The sequence below is a fragment of the Pristiophorus japonicus genome, chromosome 14 (genome assembly GCF_044704955.1).
Source record: "Pristiophorus japonicus isolate sPriJap1 chromosome 14, sPriJap1.hap1, whole genome shotgun sequence".
In the NCBI taxonomy this organism is placed as follows: domain Eukaryota; kingdom Metazoa; phylum Chordata; class Chondrichthyes; family Pristiophoridae; genus Pristiophorus; species Pristiophorus japonicus.
The window spans coordinates 111,518,338-111,539,637 of NC_091990.1; positions in this window are offsets into that span (position 1 = coordinate 111,518,338).

Below are 21,300 nucleotides of genomic sequence, written 5' to 3' on the forward strand. Positions count from 1 at the left end.
CACTGTATATAAGCAGGCCTCCCATGCTGTACCAGCACTCTAGAGTTTGAGTAAAGGAGCTAAGGTCACACTTACTCATTGTCTACAGTACTCAGTTGCATTACTTTATTATGAGCCTAACAATTGGCGATGAGATAACGAACAACCATGTGAAAATGCAAAGAACTGTTGGTATCCTGGAGAAATTCTCAGAAGGGGACGATTGGGAGGCCTTCGTGGAGCGACTCGACTAATACTTCATGGCCAATGAGCTGGAAGAGGACAAGAACGCTGCCAAACGAAGGACGATCCTCCTCACCGTCTGCAGGGCAACAACCTATGGCCTCATGAAGAATCTTCTAGCTCCGGTGAAACCAACAACCAAATCCTATGAAGAACTGTGTACGCTGGTCCTGGAGCACATAAATCCGAAAGCATTTTGATGGCAAGGTATCGATTTTACATGTGTCAACGGTCTGAAGGCCAGAAGTAGCGAGCTACGTCGCTGAACTAAAGCGCCTTGCATGACATTGTGAATTCGATGAATTCCTTGAGCAAATGCTAAGAGACATTTTCGTGTTTGGCATTGGCCATGAGGTTATCCTTCGCAAGTTATTGACTGTTGAAACACTGAATCTAAGCAAAGCTATAATGATAGCCCAGGCATTTATGTCCACCAGCGATAACACCAAATAATTTCGCAGCATAAAGAGGTTGCGGCTAGTACTGTCGACAAAGTAACGTCGTTTTCAGGCAGGAATGCATATGGCAGAATGTACACGCCGGCAGCTGCATGACCTCAGATGACCCAGAGTCTGGCATCAATCATTAATGCGAGGCAGTTAACTCCTTGTTGGCACTGCAGAGGTGATCATCGAGCCCATCAATGCTGCTTCAAACATTATATGTGCAAAGGCTGTGGAACAATGGGCCACCTCCAGCGAATGTGCAGACGAGCTGAAAACCCTGCAAACCACCACGTTGCAGAGGAGGATCGATCCATGGCGGATCAAACTGAACTAGAGACTCGAACCGAGGAAGCAGAAGTGTATGGGGTACACACCTTCACCACGAAATGTCCACCGATCATGTTAAAAGTTGAACTAGACGGAATTCCAGTATCCATGGAACTGGACACGGGTGCGAGTCAGTCTATCATGGGCAAAAAGGCCTTCGACAGGCTGTGGTGCAACAAGACACAAATGGCCCAAGCTTAGCCCCATTCATACCAAGCTGAGAACTTACACTAAAGAGCTGATCCCTGTTATTGGTAGCGCAACAGTAAAAGTCTCCTATGATGGAGCAGTGCACGAACTCCCACTATGGATTGTATCAGGGGATGGCCCCACACTGTTTGGCAGAAGCTGGGTGGGAAAAATCCGCTGGAACTGAGATGACATCCGAGCGCTCACGTCCGTCGACGATGCCTCAAGTGCCCAGGTTCTGAGCAAGTTCCCGTCGTTGTTTGAGCCAGGCATTGGAAGTTTCTCGGGGGCGAAGGTGCAGATCCACTTGGTTCCTGGTACACAACCCATCCACGGCACGGGCTGTGCCATACATGATGCGAGAGAAAATGGAAATTGAGCTGGACAGGCTGCAGTGAGAAGGCATCATCGTGCCGGTGGAGTTCAGCGAGTGGGCCAGTCCGATCGTTTCGGTTCTCAAAGGTGACGGCATGGTCAGAGTTTGTGGGGACTTTAATATAACGATTAACCGTTTTGCTACAGGACCAGTACCCGCTAACCAAGGCAGGCAACCTATTTGCGACCCTGGCTGGAGGGAAGACATTCACCAAGTTGGACCTGACCTCGGCCTACATGACGCAGGAGCTGGCGGAATCTTTGAAAGGCCTCACCTGCATCAACACACACAAAGGTCTGTTCATCTACAGTAGATGCCCATTTGGGATTCGATTCGATTCGAAGGAACATGGAGAGCCTGCTAAAGTCGGTTCCGCGCACCGTTTTCTAGGATGATATACTGGTCACAGATCGAGGCACCATCGAACACTTGAAGAACCTGGAAGAGGTTCTAAGTGGGCTAGATTGTGTGAGACTCAGATTGAAACACTTGAAGTGTGTTTTCCTGGCACCGGAGGTCGAGTTCTTAGGGAGAAGAATCGCGGCAAACGGCATCAGACCCACCGACGCCAAGACGGAGGCCATCAAGAACGCGCTGAGACCACAGAACATGATGGAGTTGCGGTGGTTCCTGCGACTCCTCAACTATTTCGGTAATTTTCTACCTGGGTTAAGCACCTTGCTAGAACCCCTACATGTGCTGCTATGCAAGAGAGATGACTGGGTATGGGGGAAATCACAAGAGGCTGCTTTTGAGAAAGCCAGAAATCTGTTATGTTCCAACAAACTGTTCTGTATAACCCATGTAAACGTTTAGTGCTAGCTTGCAATGCGTCTTCATATGGGGTCAGGTATGTGTTACAACAAGCAAACAAATCAGAAACAGTTGCCTATGCATCCAAGAGTTTGTCCAAGGCATGCATTTACAGGGTGAAAAAAATGCACCAGTATCTGTTTGGTCTCAAGTTTGAGTAAGAAACTGGCCATAAGCCGCTCATATCGCTATTCTCAGAGAGCAAAGGGATTAACACCAATGCCTCTGCCCGCATCCAAAGATGGCCGCTCACGCTGTCTGCATACAGCTATGTAATCCACTACAGACCAGACACAGAGAACTGCACTGGTGCTCTCAGTCGGCTACCATTGCCCACCACCGGGGTGGAAATGGCACTGCCAGCGGACTTGCTTATAGTCATGGAGGCAGTTGAGAACGAAAAGTCACCCATTACGGCCCGTCAGATCAAGACCTGGACCAGCCAGGATCCTTTCCTGTCCCTTGTTAAAAACTGTGTCCTCCATGGGAGCTGGTCCAGCGTCCCAGCAGAGATGTATGAAGAGATCAAGCCATTCCAGCGACGCAAAGACGAAATGTCCATACAGGCGGACTGTCTTTTGTGGGGCAATCAAGTGGTTTTGCCTAAGAAAGGCAGGGAAACGTTCATACGCAACCTACACAGTACCCATCCAGGCATAGTAATGATGAAAGCTATAGCCAGATCCCATGTGTGGTGGTCCAGCATCGACTCAGATTTAGAGTGATGCGCGCGCCAATGCAACACTTGCTCTCAACTGAGCAATGCACCCAGAGAAGCACCGCTAAGTTTGTGGTCATGGTCCTCCAAACCGTAGTCTAGGATCCACGTTGACTTTGCTGGTCCGTTTCTTGGCAAAATGTGTTTGGTTGTTGTGGATGCTCATTCAAAATGGATTGAATGTGTAATAATGTCTGTAAGCACGTCCACTGCCACCATCAAAAGCCTATGAGCCATGTTCGCCATGCACAGCCTGCCCGATGTCCTTGTCAGCGACGATGGGCTGTGTTTCACCAGTGCTGAATTCAAGGAATTCATGACCTGCAATGGGATCAAGCACATCACATCTGCCCCGTTCAAGCCCACATCCAATGGCCAGGCAGAACGGGCTGTCCAAACCATCAAGCAAAGCTTGAAATATGTATCGGAAGGCTACCTGCAGACCCGCCTGTCCCGAGTCCTGCCTAGCTACCGCACCAGACCCCACTCGCTCACCGGGGTTCCCCCAGCCGAGCTGCTCAAGAAAAGGGCACTCAAAACAAGGCTCTCTCTTGTCCACCCTGATCTCCACTATCACGTCGAGGGCAGGCGGCATCAACAAAGTATGTACCATGATCGCGCAAACATGTCACGCGATATTGAAGTCAATTACCCTGTATTTGTACTCAACTATGGACATGGTCCCAAATGGCTTGCTGGCACCGTCATAGCCAAAGAAGGGAGTAGAGTGTTTCAGGTCAAACTTGCCAATAGACAAACTTGCAGAAAGAATTTGGACCAAACCAAACTGCGATTCACAAACAGCCACGAGCAACCCAAAGAAGACGCCACCAACTTTGACCCTCCAACGCACACACAAGTGGCAACCGACATCACCAAGCTGAACTCACCATCCCCAGCAGCCCGGCAAGGCCAGCTGCCCAGCAGCCCAGCGAAGAGCCAACCAACTCACCCACACCTGCATTTGTACCGAGACGATCGACAAGGGAGCGAAAATTCCCAGATCGTCTTACCCTGTAAATAAGTGTACTATTGACTTTGGGAGGGAGTGATGTTATGTATGCAACCCTAGGCAACCTGTATCATACCGCCACCAGAGGGCTTACCTGTTGGAGTCCCAAGGGATCCCAGCATTCCTTGGGAGCACTGTATATAAGCAGGCCTCCCATGCTGTACCAGCACTCTGGAGTTTGAGTAAAGGAGCTCAGGTCACACTTACTCATTGTCTACAGTACTCAGTTGCATTACTTTATTATGAGCTTAACAGTCACCATTGACCATAAACTTAAATGGACCGGCCACATAAATTCTGTGGTAACAAGAGCAGGTCAGAGGCTGGGTATTCTGCAGTGAGTGTCTCATCTCCTGACTCACCAAGGCCTTTCCACCATCTACAAGGCACAAGTCAGGAATGTGATGGAATACTCTCCACTTGCCTGGACGAGTGCAGCTCCAACAACACTCAAGAAGCTCAACACCATCCAGGACAAAGCAGCCCGCTTGATTGGCACCCCATTCACCACCATAAACATTCACTCCCTCCACTACCGGTGCACCGTGGCTGCAGTGTGTACCATCTACAAGATGCACTGCAGCAACTCGTCAAGGCTTCTTTGCCAGCACCTCCCAAACCTGCGACCTCTACCACCTAGAAGGTCAAGGGCAACTGGCGCATGGGAACACCATCACCTGCAAGTTCCCCTCCAAGTTACACACTATCCTGACTTGGAAATATATTGGCCGTTCATTCATCATCAAAATCCTGGAACTCCCGCCCTAACAGCACAGCGGGAGCACCTTCACCACACGGACTGCAGCAGTTCAAGGAGGCGGCTCATCACCACTTTCTCAAGGGCAATTAGGAATGAGTAATAAATGCTGGCCTTGCTAGCGATGCCCACATCCCAGGAATTAATTTTAAAAAATAAGTTTGTGAACCAATTCCCAAGTGTCCTGCCCCAGCCTCCTTGTGTGCTGTTAATTTCTATGATTCTACATTGGAGGCAGACTTGGTGTAAAGGTCAACAAGCCTCAATACATTTCAGCCAGATCTTTAATAGACCGAGCACTTTACCAGCACAGAGGGTCATAATTTGCCGTCAAAGTGATGGTGAGGCTAATAGCTCTCGCCACTATTTATGCATAAAAGGTAATTTCAGGCGAGGGTGAGATGCGGTTAAATGCAGAAATCCAATAGTTGCTCTCCGAGTTGTGTTGCTCCACCGCTAGCCTCGCAAAAATGGCACATCGCTGCTGGCTGCACCATTGAAGTGCATTTAGGTGTCGGTTACAACACAATGCCAGGTTGTAGGAGTGAATTCGTGCCAGGATGTCCCTGGAGATGGAGCACACAGTGTCTACCAGTACACTCGAGGCCTTCCATGACAGCATTCCCATGTTCACCGGAGATATGCCCTTATGGGGGCATATAGCACGTCCAATTGCTAGCGGTGAATCTCTCTCTGATCAAGGCCAGTGGGGAGCGGGGAGCGGGGAGTGGGGCCAGCGAGGAGCGGTGTTCGAGGCCCAGCAGTGAGCGGTAAGCGGGGAGCGGGAGCGGGGAGCGGGGAGTGGGGAGCGGAGAGTGGAGAGCGGGGAGCGAGGAGCGGGGATCGAGGCCCACGGTGAATAGGGAGCGGGAAGTAGGGAGCGGGCAGCGGTGAGCGGAGAGCGGGGAGTGGAGAGCGGGGAGCGGAGAGTGGAGAGTGGAGAGTGGGGAGCGGGGAGCGGGGAGCGGAGAGTGGAGAGTGGAGAGTGGGGAGCGGGGAACGGGGAGCGGAGAGTGGAGAGCGGGGAACGGGGAGCGGGGAAGGGAGAGTGGAGAGTGGGGAGCGGGGAGCGGAGAGTGGAAAGCGGGGAGCGGGGAATGGAGAGTGGAGAGCGGAGAGAGGGGAGCGGAGAGTGGAGAGCGGGGAGCGGGGAATGGAGAGTGGAGAGCAGAGAGAGGGGAGCGGGGATCGAGGCCCACGGTGAATAGGGAGCGGGAAGTAGGGAGCGGGCAGCGGTGAGCGGAGAGCGGGGAGTGGAGAGCGGGGAGCGGAGAGTGGAGAGTGGAGAGTGGGGAGCGGGGAGCGGGGAGCGGAGAGTGGAGAGTGGAGAGTGGGGAGCGGGGAGCGGAGAGTGGAGAGCGGGGAGCGGGGAATGGAGAGTGGAGAGCGGAGAGAGGGGAGCGGAGAGTGGAGAGCGGGGAGCGGGGAGCGGGGAACGGGGATCGAGGCGAGCAGGGAGCAGAGAACGGGGAGCAGGAAACGGGGAGCGGGAAGCGGTGAGCGGGGAGAGGGGAACGAGGCCAGCGGTGAACGAGGAGCGGTGAGCAGGGAGCAATGATCGAGGCCAGCGAGGAGCAGTAGAGGATTAATGAGGTCGTGACTCGGGATCGGCGCGGTCATGGCAGCAGAGCTTGGTCTCCAATCGTCTTGATCAACCCTTGCCACTGGACTAAGACCTTGCTCTGTCAAGCCCGTGTGGTGGCTGTGGTGCAATGGCCAATCCACATTAAAATAAATCACACACAAGCATCTTCTACTCTTCAAGATGTAACTCATTGAAACACCTGTGAGTTCATCTTTTTTTGGTATGGAAGCAGGTCATCCTCGACACGAGGGACCGTCTAATACTATACTGAAGCGCATTGAACGGCGCGAAATTGCTATAATTTGTGCTGTGTCTAAATCGCCACAAAACAGTTCAATCTTGTCCATTTCAGTCTAATTGCACTTTTAACGACGTGTTAATTACTGCCAAACAATCTCTCTGACACTGAAAACTAACTCGGGCTGGATTTTTGTTTCGATTCCGCCACTGTTAGCGCCCAGGAGGGGCAGTAATGGGTCTGGAAATGGTTACTGCCTGGGCAGCCAGCTTCCAGTGCCCCGCCAAGACATTTGGTGCCGGTTTTGCGACGGCGCTGAGCCGTACCGCCCGGGAGAGGCAAGACAGTGTGCAATGTCCCCGGATCCGATTGCATTGTGAAATTTGGTTAAAGGGGCACCCAAAGCGCCCACTAGTGGGACCGCCTGGGAAAGCGGGCGGTCTAAGGTGTTCTGGCGGCGGTGAAGGGAGGAATAAGGTGAGTGTGTCCGTTAACCTCGTGTTCCTGATGACGTGTAACTCTAACATCTCCATGTCCTGTTGTTCTTCCATGCTATGTAGTCTCTGGGGATTTCCACTCATAGCTTTAAAAGCAGGACTCATAGCTTTGAAAGCTGGTTTACTCCTCAGTTGGCATGCCTTCGCAAGATGCCCAGTCTTTCTGCAGAGGCAACACTCCGCCTTCACATATGGACAACTTTGAGCAATGTGTTGTCCCAGGCACCTATAGCACGACTTCGACACTTTGTTAGAATTTCCAGTTTCTGAGACTTTGGGCCCCCACCGCCTTTTACTTTGAATCTGCAGGCAATTTACCTCGGTTGACTGATGACCATAATTATTATGAAATTCTCGGGAATATTGATTGGCCATGCCCATTGACCTCACTGTCTGACAAGCAATCTCAAAAGTCAAATCATCCGTCGTCAATAATTTTGTTCTGATCACATCATTTTTCACCCCACAAATAAACGGTCCCGCAATGCTCGGTTTTGAAAGTTTCCGAAATTACAGTGACTAGATTGTTTAATTCTAAAATGTAATCACTGATACCTACATCAGTCTTTTGTTTACATATACTGAAATGATAGTTTTCAGCAATTTTTAACGGTTTGGGGTTATAGTGCTGCTCCAGCTTCATTAAAATCTCTTTAAGCGTTGTGTCCTTTGGCTCGTCAGGCACAAGCAGATTTACCAGGGTTTCATACAATTCCGGACCCGCTTCCGCTAAGAAGACAGCTCGCTTCCGTTCCAACACAGCCCGGTTCTGATCTGCATTCTCTGGAACTTCGATTATGTTATTTGCAGTGAAATACGTTTCTAGCCGATCCACATACGCTTTAAACCTTTCCTGGTCATGTTTATATTCACCTAAGTGTCCCATTACTGCTAAGGGTGCCGCCATTTTGTCTCTGCAGTGCAGACATTGTGCTCGTTTTTTTTTACCTCAGATTTTGTAGCTTTATTCAAAGACAGAGAAGCTTCCAAAGTCTCCCTGTCGGCTGGCTGAATCCTTCACCAACACAATTTCAGCTTTAAATCATCCGAAAAATCCCATCTCGCTGCCAAATGTGGTATATTACAGAGCACAAGCACACACAGCTTCCTAACATGAATGCTGCTTCGGAAGTCTCCGGAACATCTTGGTTATTGTAAGCTGACTGTTTATTCCCTTTAGTTGCAGTAACACAATACGTCCACATCCACAGTGTGGAGCTACAACATTACAAGCTTACAGACATTACACACTCCAAAAGTACTTCATGGGCTGTGAAGCATTTGAGGCATCGGGTGGTCATGAAAGGCGCTATATAAATGCAAGTTGTTCTTTTCTTAGTTTGAACAGAAGAACTTATGGGTGAGGGTGAGGTTCCGTTGACAATTGCTTGTTTTCAGCATTGTGTAAGCTCAGAATCTGGTAGACTGGTGCTTGGCATTTGCAGTGCGGAGTTCGGCTAGCCTTACCCAGACAACAGTTCCACTCTGCCAGTTTCTCAAGGATCTTTGTATAAAGGAGACAGATTTGACAGTGCAAACTTCCGGAGCCAGCTCACAGACACTCGTCTCCGGGAATCTGAATTAACATAGCACAAGTATAAAAATGGCTACAGAAATAAGTAGCAATGCGCAACCTAGACGAAAGAAAGAGCTTGTATTTTTACAGTCTTATTTTGTGTCCTCAGAATGTCCCAAAGAACTTAACAGCAGAGATATCAACGACCAGTTTATCTGTTTTTGGTGGTCTTGTTTGAGGGATAAATATTGGCCCCAGGACACCAAGGAGAACTCCCCTGCTCTTCTTCAAATTATCGGCCATGGCATCTTTTACGTCCACCTGAGAGGGCAGATCAGTCCTCGGTTTATCGTCTCATCCGAAAGACTGCACCTCTGACAGTGCAGCGCTCCCTCAGTACTGCACTGGAGTGTCAGCCTTGATTATGTACCCAATGCTTCAGGAAAGACTGAACAGACTGCAGCTCTTTTCTTTAGAAAAGAGAAGGTAGAGGGGTAGCCAGATAAAGGTCTATAATATAATGAAAGTGTTTTGTAATGTATGCACCTGTGAGAATGCTCACAGGTTTGTAGAGCTGTTGACGGCCAAAGGTGCCATCAGCTGGTCCAGGCAGCGGGCGGTCGAGGGGGTCGTTCAGCCTGACTGCCTGCCTCTCTTCCGCGCGTACATCCGCGCCAGGGTGTCCTTGGAGATGGAGCACGCGGTGTCCACCGGTACGCTCGCGGCCTTCCGTGAGAAGTGGGCGCCGGAGGGACTGGAGTGCATTATCACCCCAGGCAACCAAATTTTAATTTGATTTTATTTGTTTTAAAGTTGAATTTGTTTTAATTGCCGGGTTCTTAGTGTCCCCCTCCCCTTTTATAGGGGGCACTTATAAAATATATGATTTTAATGCCCCCAAATTTAAAAAAAAACACAAAAAAAACAACAAAAAAAAACATTTATTAGAAAAAGGGGCAGTTAAGTGTCTGGAGTGTCCCCCAGATCGGGGGGCACTTGATCTAATGTTTATTTTGTTCCCCCCCAAAAGAGTTGTAGAGCTGTTGAGTTGGGAGTGGCTTAGCCAGTCATGTAATGTTCACAAGACTCAATAAAACCCCAGCCAGTTGAGTTCAGGGGATCCATGATGAAGCAGGTGGTTGTGAGCCTGGTGAATGTGTAGTGTGATTGTTAAACCAAGTAGTTCTTAATAGCAATGTGTTGCTATGAATTTTTAAGCAAAGAACCCATGAAGCAAATACATTACAGGCTTGATAGGGTAGACGTAGAGAAGATGTTTCCACTTGTGGGGCAGATCAAGACATGGGGCCATAAATATAAGACAGTCACTAATAAATCCAATAGGGAATTCAGGAGAAACTGTCTTTAACTAGAGAGTGGTGAGAATGTGGAACTCCCTTCCACATGGACTAGTTGAGGCAAATAATATAGATGCATTTAAAGGGAAGCCAGAGAAGTGCATGAGAAATAAAGGAACAGAAGGTTATGCCAATAGGATGAGATGAAGTTGGGTGTGAGGAGACTCGTGTGGAACATAAACACCGCACAGACCAGTTGGGCCGAATGGGCTGCTTCTGTGCTGTGCATTCTCTGGAGTGAAGCTTAAATCTACAACTTTCTAATGCAGCAGTCAGAGTGCTATGTGGTAGCGAGCCAAACTGACACGTAATTCATGAACAACATTCATTTATTTTTCCTAGAGTGGACCCGAACCGAACTGGCTGGACTACAGACAAGCACTTCAGACACTCAGGACTGATTTGGCTCTTTACATAGTTGGAAAGATAAATAGGTTTACCAAACAGCCCTCCATGGCAACACTCATTAATGGACCATATTAAATAATGCAGGCTGCATTGAGAGACTGTCTGTCCCTATGATTAAATCAATACAATACTTCAGCCTTGTTGAGCAAATTACTTGTTGTCTGACAAACAGGAACAATTCTGGCAATTCTCCAGTTCCTATTGAACTCCAACCACCCCCAAAAAACACAGGTCGCATGAAGGTCATATTTATGCAGAACTTTCATTTCAGTAATTAAATATATTGGATAAAGGTAAAAAGCTGGGCTGCAGAGTTATTGATAGTGGGGTCAGAGGTTGCAAGATGGGTGGCAGAGGGGGTGATAGATCATACAATCATAGAATGGATACAGCACAGAAGGAGGCCATTCGGCTAGTCGAACCCCTGCCGACTTCATGGAATCGAACTTGTAAGGTTGGTTGAAGAGGATCTGGTAGATGGGTTAATAAAGGGGATTACAGAGGGTTTGGTTGATGTCTGTGTGTCCTTGGCATTCAGTGTTGCTAAGTGCCTAATGGGGGAGGGGCATTAAAGTTTAAATAACCAGTTACCTTAATCCAGTCAATCATCAAATGAATTAGGGACACAGGCAGATTTCAGATCCAACCAGTTTCATCCAACTTTCTAAAATGTTTAAGCCGGCATACCAACCCCGCCCTCCCGTCACTTGAGGCAAGCATCCCAGTAGTATCCATCCAACACATGTAAATGCCCCAAAGCCCATGGAATGGGCTGAGGTCAGCAGTGGAGGCAAAGGGGTGGGCAGAAGTGCCACTTGACTGAAGATGTGCCCCAAAGAAGCACACAGAAAATTCAGCTCTTATATCTATTGTGTTCCGAACACAGATGAGACTGCAGACAGGGAGGTTAAAGAAACAGTGACCTTTAATAAGACACTCCAGAGTGAGGAACAGGCCTTAGGGGCCGGCTTATATACAATGTTCCCAAGGGATGCTGGGATCCCTTGGGACTTCAGGGGATGAGCTGCCTGGTGGCGGAACATGGGAGTGCATGCTTTACAGATACACAACATCACTAGCCCCAACAAAGTCAAAGTGAAAGTTATTTACAAGGTGAGGCGGTCGGGAGCCTTTCTTTCCCTGGTGGACCACCTCGGTACAAATCTCTGTTCTGGTGTGTTAGCTGTGCCCTCGCTGGGCTGATGTCTTGTTGGCCCTGCAAGGCTGCTAGGTGAGCCTGGCCTTGCTGGGCTGTTGGGCATGATGGGTTCGAGTTCCCGGTCCGGCGTGGTGTCGTTGATCCTTTGGGTGTGTGTTGTGGGCTCGAAGAAGGTGGTGTTTGCTGTGGGTTGTTCAGGGCAGCCTGTAAACGCAGCCTCGTTTGGTTCAGGTGCTTTCTGCAAATTTGTCCATTGTCTAGTTTGACTACAAACACCCTTCTCCCTTCTTTAGCTATCACCGTGCCCGCGATCCACTTGGGACCATGTCCATAGTTTAGCACATACACAGGGTCATTCAGATCAATTTCCTGTGACACAGTGGAGCGACCATCGTTTACATTTTGTTGCTGCCGCCTGCTTTCTACCTGATCATGCAGGTTGGGGTGAACCAGCGAGAGTCTGGTTTTAAGTGTCCTTTTCATGAGTAGCTCAGCCAGGGGCACCCCGGTGAGTGAGTGGGGTCTCGTGCAGTAGCTGAGCAGTACTCGGGACAGGCGGGTTTGGAGTGAGTCTTCTGTGACTCATTTAAGGCTCTGTTTGATTGTTTGTACTGCCCGCTCTGCCTGCCCATTGGAGGCTGGTTTAAACGGGGCCGAGGTGACATGTTTGATCCCATTGCGGGTCATGAATTCTTTAAATTAGGCACTGGTGAAGCATGGCCCGTTGTCACTGATCAGTATGTCAGGCAGGCCGTGGGTGGCAAACATGACCCTCAGGCTTTCAATGGTGGTGGTGGCGGTGCTTCCCGACATTATTTCACATTCAATCCATTTTGAAAAAGCATCCACCACCACCAGGAACATTTTACCGAGAAACGAGCCCGCATAGTCGACATGGATCCTCGACCATAGTCTGGAGGGCCAGGACCACAAACTTAGTGGTGCCTCTCTGGGCGCGTTGCTCAACTGAGCACATACGCTGCATTGCCGTACACAGGACTCTAAGTCAGAGTCGATACCGGGCCACCACACGTGGGATCTGGCTATCTCTTTCATCATTACTATACCTGGGTATGTGCTGTGGAGATCCAAGATGAACGTCTCCTTGCCCTTTTTGGGTAGCACTACGCGGTTACCCCACAACAGGCAGTCTGCCTGAATGGACAGCTCGTCCTTTCACCACTGGAACGGCTTGATTGGTTCTTGCATTTCAATTAGGATGCTAGCCCAGCTCCCTTGCAGTACACAGTCTTTTACTCGGGACAGCAGAGGATCTTGGCTGCTCCAAGTTATGACCTGGCGGGCCGTGACAGGTGATTTATCATTTTCAAACGCTTCCATGACCATCAACAAGTTTGCGGGCTGTTCCAACATCAACAAGTTTGCAGGCTGCGCCATTTCCACCCCCCTGGTGGGCAATGGTAGCCGACTGAGAGCATCCGCGCAGTTCTCGGTGCCTGGCCTGTGGCGGATGGTATAGTTCTATGCTGATAGTGCGAGTGCCCATCTTTGTATGCGGGCTGAGGCATTAGTATTTATCCCCTTGTTTTCAGTGAACAGGGATATGAGGGATTTGCACCCTGAGTGTGCCGACCCCTTTGCGCCCTGCGGGTCATGAAGCTCGCAGACCTCCGCCGCCGGGCCGCCCCTTAAAGGGGAGGCCCTTTGCATTGTGGATCGGCATCTTTTTCTGTTGGCCGTCCCTTCTATCGGCCAACCAATGACGGCCTTTAACTCAACCGGGCCGCCAACCTGCAGCCCGGCACTCCGTTATGCGTGCCGGGCTGTTGGCGTGGTTGAGGAGCATCCACTTAGCGCTGACTTTGCTGGCAGGGTGCTGGCTTCCAGAGCACAGTTCTGGACTCAGAACTCCGCTACTGCCCCGGGAACGCCCCTCCACGGACGAGGAGCACCTCCGATAACACTCCGCCTCCGTTGTGGATGGGCCAAATTCTGCACCAGGGCAGAACTTCTGGACTGGGCGATAAATGTCCCGGTCCCAGAAGGTTACCACCTCCAAACAGGGCGTGGGGCAATTTCACTCCCACGGACTCTGTTTTGTTAAGCAGTTTGTGTCCAGTACAAGTTTGACAATTGTACTGATGGTCGCTTGCTCAGTTTCATGCTTCTGTATAATCTTTTACCGGTGAAGAAACAACGACCAGCAATTTAGCCTATCATCCCAAGTACTATTTTTACCTTCCGAGTTTTTAGGCGTATATCATGGGCATTTTCTGCCAAGCAATTCATCCCGGTTGAAGCTATATTGTTTGACTTAAGCTATAATGTGTACAGCAGAAAACAAAGACTCAATTGGATTGTTAATGGCAATTGTTATCAATCACATCAACCTCCTCCACCGCCTCTCCTCTGTTGCACAACTCCATAGGATTGTCCTCACCCAGTTCCAACCAATGAAATGGCAGCAATGAATCCTCATCCTGCCCCTGCACAGTCACCTCTGTAATTTATTTGCTTCTTGGGTTCTTTGCTTAAGAACTCATAGCAACACAATGCAATTAAGAACTATTTGGTTTATTAACAAAGGTTTAACAATCACACTACACATTACCAGTTCATCCATCAGGCTCACAACTGCATACCTCATCGTGGATAACCTAGACCCAACTGGCTGGGGTTTTATTGAGTTTTGTGAACATCACGTGACTGATTAAGCCACTCACAATGCAACAGCTCAACAACTCTTTTGATTGCACACCAAATAAACAATTAAATCAAGTGCCCCCAGATCTGGGGGACACTCCAAACATTTTTCAAGGCCCTTTTTTTTGTTTTTTATTTGTGTTTTTTTTTTGGTGTTTTTTTGTGGGTTTTTTGGGACACTTAAACAGAAATATATACAAGTGCCCCCTCGAAAAGGGGAGGGGGACACTCAACAGCTCTACAAATCTGTGAGCATACTCACAGATGCATACATTACAACCTCCAATGCCCCCATAACTCTATCCCATGCCCCATCCCTTCATTATCATCCGCAGCACCGGACCTCCATCACTTTGACCGACCCTACAAACTCAATCTGCTGAACATGATCATAGAAACATAGAAACATCTCGGTCAGCAGCCCTGAAGGTTATATATAAACCTATGAACAATGTACAATGCAGACAGGTAAAGAGCATCCGGCCCAACCAGTCCACCCCATACAACTGTGAAACCCCTTGCATCACAGCATTTTAAACTCCATTCCAACTGGCACCATGCGATCTCCTGGGAGAGACAAAAAAACAGATAAACGTCCAGGCCAATTGGGGAAAGAATATCTGGGAAAATTCCTCTCCAACCTATCCAGGCGATATTCCAGGAGATCATTCTCGCCGTTTTCGATTGCTTGCAGTATTTACCATCGTATCTGCGTCAGCTAACAAGAGGTTATCCAGTCTAATCCCACGTACCAGCTCTTGGTCAGCAACCATGCAGGTTCCCACACTTCAAGTGCCCATCCAAGCACCTTTTAAATGTGGTGAGGGTTTCTGCCTCTACCACCCTTCCAGGCAGTGAGTTACAGACCCCCACAACCCTCTGCATGAAGAAGTTTCCCCTCAAATCACCTCTGAACCTTCCACCAACCAAAACTCGTAATTGACCCCTCCACCAAGGGAAATAGGCCCTTGCTATCCACTATATCCAGGCCCCTCAAAATTTTATACACCTCAATGAGGTCTCCTCTCAACCTCCTCTGTTCTAAGGAGAACAAATATCCAATCAGTTCTCATAACTAAGATTCTCCATTCCAGGCAGCATCCTTGTAAATCTCCTCTGCACCCTCTCTAGTGCAATAATGTCCTTCCTATAACACGGTGAACAGAACTGCACGCAGTATTCCAGCTGTGGCCTACTCAGATTATTCTACAATTTAAGCATAACCTCCCTGCTCTTGTATTCTATGCCTCGGCCAATAAAGGCAAGAATTCCGTATGCCTCGTTAACCAACTTATCCACTTGGCCTGCTTCTTTCAGGGATCTGTGGACAAGCAGTCCAAGGTCCCTTTTCTCATCTAAACTTCTAAGTGGCCTACCGTTTAATGTGTATACCATTTCCTTATTAGTCCTTCCCAAGTGCATTACCTCACACTTCTCTGAATTAAATTCCATTTGCCACTCTTCTGCCCATCTGACCATGACTTTCCTCTTCATTATCAATCACACAGCCAATTTTAATATCATCTGAAAACTTCTTAATCATACCCCCTATATTCAAATCTAGATCATTGATGTATACACAAAAAGCAAGGGACCCAGTACTGAGCCCTGTGGAATCCCACTGGAAACATCCTTCCAGTCACAAAAACATCCATCAACCATTACCCTTTACTTCCTACCTCTGTCAATTTTGGATTCAATTTGCCACTTTGCCCTGGATCCCATGGACTTTTACCTTCGTGGCCAGTCTGCCATGTGGGACCTTATCAAAAGCTTTGCTGAAGTCCATATACACCACATCATATGCATTACCCTCATCGACCCTCTGGTTACCTCCTCGAAAAATTCAATCAGGTTAGTCAAACACAATCATCCTTTAACAAATCCGTGCTGACTGTCCCTAATTAATCCTTGCCTTTCCAAATGTAGATTTATCCTGTCCTTCAGGAATTTTTCCAATAATTTTTCCACCACTGAGGTTAGGCTGACAGGTCTGTAATTGTTCGGCCTATCCCTTTCTCCCTTCTTAAACAAGGATACCACATCAGCAGTCCTCCAGTCCTCCGGTACCGTGCCCAAATCCAAAGAGGACTGGAAAAAGGCCTCTGCTATTTCCTCTTTTACTTTGCTCAACATCCTGGGATGCATTTCATCCGGGCCTGGGGACTTATCCACTTTCAGAGCTGCTCAATCCCTTAATACCTCCTCTCTCATTATTTCATCCAGAATTTCACACTCCTCCTCGATATCTGCATTGCCCCTTTCCTTAATGAAAACAGACGCAAAGTATTCATTAAGAACCATACCAGCATCTTCCACCTCCACACTCTCATGGTCTCTCATGGTCTAAATGCCCTACCCTTTCTTTAGTTATCCTCTTGCTCTTAATATTTTTATAGAACATCTTTAGGTTTTCCTTAATTTTACTTGCCAAGAAATTTTCATACTCTCTCTTAGCTTTCCTAATATCCTTTATAATTTTACCTCTAAACTTTCTATATTCCTTGAGAGATTCACAGTATTTAGCTGTCGGTATATGACATATGCTTTCCTTTTTTTCTTTATCCTCCCCTGTAAGTCCCTAGACATCCAGGGGGCTCTAGAATTGTTATTCCCACCCTTTTTCTTTAAGGGCATATGTTTGGCCTGAGCCTTCCGGATCTCCTTCCTGAACGCCTCCCACTGTTCCGACACTGATTTACCCACAGGTAGCTGTTTCCAGTCCAGTGTGGCCAAATCACTTCTCAACTTAGCATGGATAAGATAAAACCATCTCTAACTGAAGAGCAAAGCCATTGGGCCAGAATTTGCAGGGAAAATAATTGTGAGTTTAATAACACGCCTCATTATTAGTGTGTAAATTGTTTAGCAATTCGTGGCGAGGAAGAGAGAACCCGTGAGTTGTAAATCGCCACTAATTTTTGGACGATTTGCACTGCTCTACCATTAGGCACTCGAAAACGGCAGCTCACCCTCAACTTTCCAGTGAGTCTCAAAAAATTGCTGCATTTGCACATTAATTGCTCATTACACTCACTGCAGAAAGTTAGTGCTGGAACTTAACAGCGTAAGGACCCTTTTCAGGAGATTTCTGTTCCTGCAATGCCATGCAACCTCTCTGGCCTAGAAAAGGAACAATTTAAACTGTGGAGTCTCAATTCCTACAGCTAGTAAATTGTCCATTGAGCTTTTTAAATTTAGGGGATGAAATTGCCCCCCAACCGAAACGGGGCACACTTATTGATACAAATTATTTTTCTCCACCCCAATCCAAGAGGGCGGGGAGAGTCAAGCGAAATTGAGCTCTGAATAATTTTTTTTCTCTGGGCAGTGTTTGGGGTGGTTGAGGGGCTGAGGTCTTTGGGGAGTACCAGCGGATTGGAAAGCAGCTAATGTAATGACTCTGTTTAAAATAGGGGGCAGACAAAAGTCAGGTAACTATAGGCCGGTTAGTTTAACATCTGTAGTGGGGAAAAAGATTGAAGCTATCATTAAGGAAGAAATAGCGGGACATCTAGATAGGAATAGTGCAATCAAGCAGACACATCATGGATTCATGAAGGGAAAATCATGTTTAACTAATTTACTGGAATTCTTTGAGGATATAACGAGCATGGTGGATAGAGGTGTACCGATGGATGTGGTGTATTTAGATTTCCAAAAGGCATTTGATAAGGTGCCACACAAAAGGTTACTGCAGAAGATAGAGGTACGCAGAGTCAGAGGAAATGTATTAGCATGGATCGAGAATTGGCTAGCTAACAGAAAGCAGAGAGTCGGGATAAATGGGTCCTTTTTGGGTTGGAAATCAGTAGTTAGTGGTGTGCCACAGGGATCGGTGCTGGGACCACAACTGTTTACAATATACATAGATGACCTGGAAGAGGGGACAGAGTGTAGTGCAACAAAATTTGCAGATGGCATAAAAATTAGTGGGAAAGCGGGTTGTGTAGAGGACACAGAGAGGCTGCAAAGAGATTTAGATAGGTTAAGCGAATGGGCTAAGGTTTGGCAGATGGAATACAATGTCGGAAAATGTGAGGTCATCCACCTTGGAAAAAAACACAGTAAAAGGGAATATTATTTGAATGGGGAGAAATTACAACATGCTGCGGTGCAGAGGGACCTGGGGTTCCTTCCAAAAAGTTAGTTTGCAGGTACAGCAGGTAATCAGGAAGGCGAGTGGAATGTTGGCCTTCATTGCGAGAGGGATGGAGTACAAAAGCAGGGAGGTCCTGCTTCAACTGTATAGGGTATTGGTGAGGCCACACCTGGAGTACTGCGTGCAGTTTTGGTCACCTTACTTAAGGAAGGATATACTAGCTTTGGAGTGGGTACAGAGACGATTCACTAGGCTGATTCTGGAGATGAGCGGTTTACCTTATGATGATAGATTGAGTAGACTGGGTCTTTACTCGTTGGAGTTCAGAAGGATGAGGGGTGATCTTATAGAAACATTTAAAATAATGAAAGGGATAGACAAGATAGAGGCGGAGAGGTGTTTCCACTGGTCGGGGAGACTAGAACTAGGGGGAACAGCCTCAAAATACAGGGGAGCCAATTTAAAACCGAGTTAAGAAGGAATTTCTTCTCCCAGAGGGTTGTGAATCTGTGGAATTCGCTGCCGAAGGAAGCAGTTGAGGCTAGCTCATTGAATGTATTCAAATCACAGATAGATAGATTTTTAACCAATAAGGGAATTAAGGGTTATGGAGAGCGGGCGGGTAAGTGGAGCTGAGTCCACGGCCAGATCAGCCATGATCTTTTTGAATAGCGGAGCAGGCTCGAGGGGCTAGATGGCCTACTCCTGTTCCTAATTCTTATGTTCTTATGTTCTTATTAACTATGAAGAAAAGTAAGAGGTTGAAGAAGTTGCCATGATTTTGTGAAGCCTCGTTTGAAAAGTTGCCCTTGTGTGCTTAATGCACAAAAGCATAAATGCACAAACTGCACCCAGAAGGAGTTAGCATGCCGACACTCTCAGGACAATTTAAAGTTAATTAGTTGCAATCAGTGCCACAAAACAAATGAGACAACAGAGTGGGTGATAATTGAAGTTGAGTCACCAGTGGTGTTTAAGATTTATTCACCATTTATGTCGGTCTGATTTGTGACTTACTGATCAAAAACTTTCACAGAGCGGATAAACGAACCACATCTGAAGCCGCGATGCTGAGGTGAAAATTAAACACGATATTGTGGTGGTGTTTTTTTTTGTCGAATGGGTGTAACATTGCATTAGTGAGAATAATTGCACTCGATTTCTCTGGCACCCACTTGCATCCCGTGCTGAAGGATTGCTTTCTCAGGCAAGAGTGAGCTCGCATCAACCTACTTCACAATGTGGGCTGCCTGAACTATACAAGACAAAACCAGTGCAGAACCTAACAAAAGGAGTCTGCACTGGTTATGACCACAGGGTTGCTTAAAACAGACATGTATTCACGGGGGCTTAACCTTAGTATTGAAGTTTAAGGGATTGAACTAACTGAGATATTTAAGATGATTAGAGGAAATGACAGGATAGAGAGAGAGAAAAACTAATTCCTCTGGTGGGGGAATCCAGAACAAGAGGGCTTAACCTTAATGTTGGAGCCAGGCCATTCAGGGGAGATATCAGGGAGGGCTTCTTCATACAAATGCTAGAGGAAATAAGAATTAGCAGCAGAAGTAGGTCATTCGGCCCCTCGAGCCTGCTCCTCCATTCAATAAAATCCTGGCTGATCATCTGCCTCAATCCTAGTTTTGAAATTTTCAATTGACCCCCAACCTCAACAGCTTTTTGTGGGGAGAGAGTTTCAGATTTGGACTGAGATGAGAAACTTCTTCACTCAGAGGGTGGTGAATCTCTGGAATTCGATAAGGTGCCACACAAAAGGTTACTGCAGAAGATAAAGGTACGCGGAGTCAGAGGAAATGTATTAGCATGGATAGAGAATTGGCTGGCGAACAGAAAGCAGAGAGTCGGGATAAATGGGTCCTTTTCCGGTTGGAAATCAGTGGTTAGTGGTGTGCCACAGGGATCAGTGCTGGGACCACAACTGTTTACAATATACATAGATGACCTAGAAGAGGGGACAGAGTGTAGTGCAACAAAATTTGCAGATGACACTAAGATTAGTGGGAAAGCGGGTTGTGTAGAGGACTCAGAGAGACTGCAAGGAGATTTGGATAGGTTAAGCGAATGGGCTAAGGTTTGGCAGATGGAATACAATGTCGGAAAGTGTGAGGTCATCCACCTTGGGAAAAAAAACAGTAAAAGGGAATATTATTTGAATGGGGAGAAATTACAACATGCTGTGGTGCAAAGGGACCTGGGGGTCCTTGTGCATGAATCCCAAAAGGTTAGTTTGCAGGTGCAGCAGGTAATCAGGAAGACAAATGGAATGTTGGCCTTCATTGCGAAAGGGATGGAGTACAAAAGCAGGGAGGTCAACTGTATAAGGTATTGGTAAGGCCGCACCTGGAGTACTGCGTGCAGTTTTGGTCACCTTACTTAAGGAAGGATATACTAGCTTTGGAGGGGGTACAAAGACGATTCACTAGGCTGATTCCAGAAATGAGGGGGTTACCTTATGATGATAGATTGAGTAGACTGGGTCTTTACTCCTTGGAGTTCAGAAGGATGAGGGGTGATCTTATAGAAACATTTAAAATCATGAAAGGGATAGACAAGATAGAGGCAGAGAGGTTGTTTCCATTGGTGGGGGAGACTAGAACTAGGGGGCACAGCCTCAAAATACGGAGGAGCCAATTTAAAACCGAGTTGAGAAAAAATTTCTTCTCCCAGAGGGTTGTGAATCTGTGGAATTCTCTGCCCAAGGAAGCAGTTGAGGCTAGCTCATTGAATGTTTTCAAGTCAAAGATAGATAGATTTTTAACCAATAAGGGAATTAAGGGTTACGGGGAGAGGGCGGGTAAGTGGAGCTGAGTCCACGACCAGATCAGCCATGATCTCATTGAATGGTGGAGCAGGCTCGAGGGGCTAGATGGCCTACTCCTGTTCTAATTCTTA